This window comes from Salmo salar, chromosome 27, assembly GCF_965601325.2.
Source record: "Salmo salar chromosome 27, fSalSal1, whole genome shotgun sequence".
Lineage (NCBI taxonomy): Eukaryota > Metazoa > Chordata > Actinopteri > Salmoniformes > Salmonidae > Salmo > Salmo salar.
The window spans coordinates 40,661,235-40,665,000 of record NC_138317.1 but is presented as its reverse complement, the minus strand read 5'-3'; positions in this window follow the sequence as shown (position 1 = coordinate 40,665,000).

Below are 3,766 nucleotides of genomic sequence, written 5' to 3'. Positions count from 1 at the left end.
TGGGTATATGGATAAAGTACAGTGGGTATATGGATAATAAACAGTGGGTATATGGATAATATACAGTGGGTATATGGATAATAAACAGTGGGTATATGGATAATAAACATTGGGTATATGGATAATAAACAGTGGGTATATGGATAATATACAGTGGGTATATGGTTGATATACAGTGGGTATATGGATAATAAACAGTGGGTATATGGATAATAAACAGTGGGTATATGGATAATATACAGTGGGTATATGGATAATAAACAGTGGGTATATGGATAATAAACAGTGGGTATATGGATAATATACAGTGGGTATATGGATAATATACAGTGGGTATATGGATAATATACAGTGGGTATATGGTTGATATACAGTGGGTATATGGATAATATACAGTGGGTATATGGATAATATACAGTGGGTATATTGTTGTTAAACAGTGGGTATATGGATAATATACAGTGGGTATATGGATAATATACAGTGGGTATATGGTTGATAAACAGTGGGTATATGGATAATAAACAGTGGGTATATGGATAATAAACAGTGGGTATATGGATAATATACAGTGGGTATATGGATAGTAAACAGTGGGTATATGGATAAAGTACAGTGGGTATATGGATAATAAACAGTGGGTATATGGATAATGTACAGTGGGTATATGGATAATGTACAGTGGGTATATGAATAATAAACAGTGGGTATATGGATAATATACAGTGGGTATATGGATAATAAACAGTGGGTATATGGATAATATACAGTGGGTATATGGTTAATAAACAGTGGGTATATGGATAATAAACAGTGGGTATAAGGATAATATACAGTGGGTATATGGATAATAAACAGTGGGTATATGGATAAAATACAGTGGGTATATGGATAATGTACAGTGGGTATATGGATAATAAACAGTGGGTATATGGATAATATACAGTGGGTATATGGATAATAAACAGTGGGTATATGGTTGACATACAGTGGGTATATGGATAATGTACAGTGGGTATATGGATAATAAACAGTGGGTATATGGATAATATACAGTGGGTATATGGTTGACATACAGTGGGTATATGGATAATATACAGTGGGTATATGGATGACATAAACAGTGGGTATATGGATAATGTACAGTGGGTATATGGATAATAAACAGTGGGTATATGGATAATATACAGTGGGTATATGGATAGTAAACAGTGGGTATATGGATAAAGTACAGTGGGTATATGGATAATAAACAGTGGGTATATGGATAATATACAGTGGGTATATGGATAATAAACAGTGGGTATATGGATAATAAACATTGGGTATATGGATAATAAACAGTGGGTATATGGATAATATACAGTGGGTATATGGTTGATATACAGTGGGTATATGGATAATAAACAGTGGGTATATGGATAATAAACAGTGGGTATATGGATAATATACAGTGGGTATATGGATAATAAACAGTGGGTATATGGATAATAAACAGTGGGTATATGGATAATATACAGTGGGTATATGGATAATATACAGTGGGTATATGGATAATATACAGTGGGTATATGGTTGATATACAGTGGGTATATGGATAATATACAGTGGGTATATGGATAATATACAGTGGGTATATTGTTGTTAAACAGTGGGTATATGGATAATATACAGTGGGTATATGGATAATATACAGTGGGTATATGGTTGATAAACAGTGGGTATATGGATAATAAACAGTGGGTATATGGATAATAAACAGTGGGTATATGGATAATATACAGTGGGTATATGGATAGTAAACAGTGGGTATATGGATAAAGTACAGTGGGTATATGGATAATAAACAGTGGGTATATGGATAATATACAGTGGGTATATGGATAATATACAGTGGGTATATGGATAATATACAGTGGGTATATGGATAATATACAGTGGGTATATGGATAATAAACAGTGGTTATATGGATGATAAACAGTGGGTATATGGATAATATACAGTGGGTATATGGATAATAAACAGTGGGTATATGGATAAAGTACAGTGGGTATATGGATAATAAACAGTGGGTATATGAATAATAAACAGTGGGTATATGGATAATATACAGTGGGTATATGGATAATAAACAGTGGGTATATGGATAATATACAGTGGGTATATGGATAATGTACAGTGGGTATATGGATAATATACAGTGGGTATATGGATAATATACAGTGGGTATATGGATAATAAACAGTGGGTATATGGATAATATACAGTGGGTATATGGTTAATAAACAGTGGGTATATGGATAATAAACAGTGGGTATATGGATAATATACAGTGGGTATATGGATAATAAACAGTGGGTATATGGATAATATACAGTGGGTATATGGATAATAAACAGTGGGTATATGGATAATAAACAGTGGGTATATGGATAATATACAGTGGGTATATGGATAGTAAACAGTGGGTATATGGATAAAGTACAGTGGGTATATGGATAATAAACAGTGGGTATATGGATAATATACAGTGGGTATATGGATAATAAACAGTGGGTATATGGATAATAAACATTGGGTATATGGATAATAAACAGTGGGTATATGGATAATATACAGTGGGTATATGGTTGATATACAGTGGGTATATGGATAATAAACAGTGGGTATATGGATAATATACAGTGGGTATATGGATAATAAACAGTGGGTATATGGATAATAAACAGTGGGTATATGGATAATATACAGTGGGTATATGGATAATATAGAGTGGGTATATGGATAATATACAGTGGGTATATGGTTGATATACAGTGGGTATATGGATAATATACAGTGGGTATATGGATAATATACTGTGGGTATATTGTTGATAAACAGTGGGTATATGGATAATATACAGTGGGTATATGGATAATATACAGTGGGTATATGGTTGATAAACAGTGGGTATATGGATAATAAACAGTGGGTATATGGATAATAAACAGTGGGTATATGGATAATATACAGTGGGTATATGGATAGTAAACAGTGGGTATATGGATAAAGTACAGTGGGTATATGGATAATAAACAGTGGGTATATGGATAATATACAGTGGGTATATGGATAATAAACATTGGGTATATGGATAATAAACATTGGGTATATGGATAATAAACAGTGGGTAAATGGATAATATACAGTGGGTATATGGATAATATCCAGTGGGTATATGGATAATATCCAGTGGGTATATGGATAATATACAGTGGGTATATGGATAATAAAAAGTGGGTATATGGATAATAAACAGTGGGTATATGGATGATAAACAGTGGGTATATGGATAATATACAGTGGGTATATGGATAATAAACAGTGGGTATATGGATAAAGTACAGTGGGTATATGGATAATAAACAGTGGGTATATGGATAATAAACAGTGGGTATATGGATAATATACAGTGGGTATATGGATAATAAACAGTGGGTATATGGATAATAAACAGTGGGTATATGGATAATATACAGTGGGTATATGGTTGATATATAGTGGGTATATGGATAATAAACAGTGGGTATATGGATAATAAACAGTGGGTATATGGATAATATACAGTGGGTATATGGATAATAAACAGTGGGTATATGGATAATAAACAGTGGGTATATGGATAATATACAGTGGGTATATGGATAATAAACAGTGGGTATATGGATAATAAACAGTGGGTATATGGATAATATACAGTGGGTATATGGATAGTAAACAGTG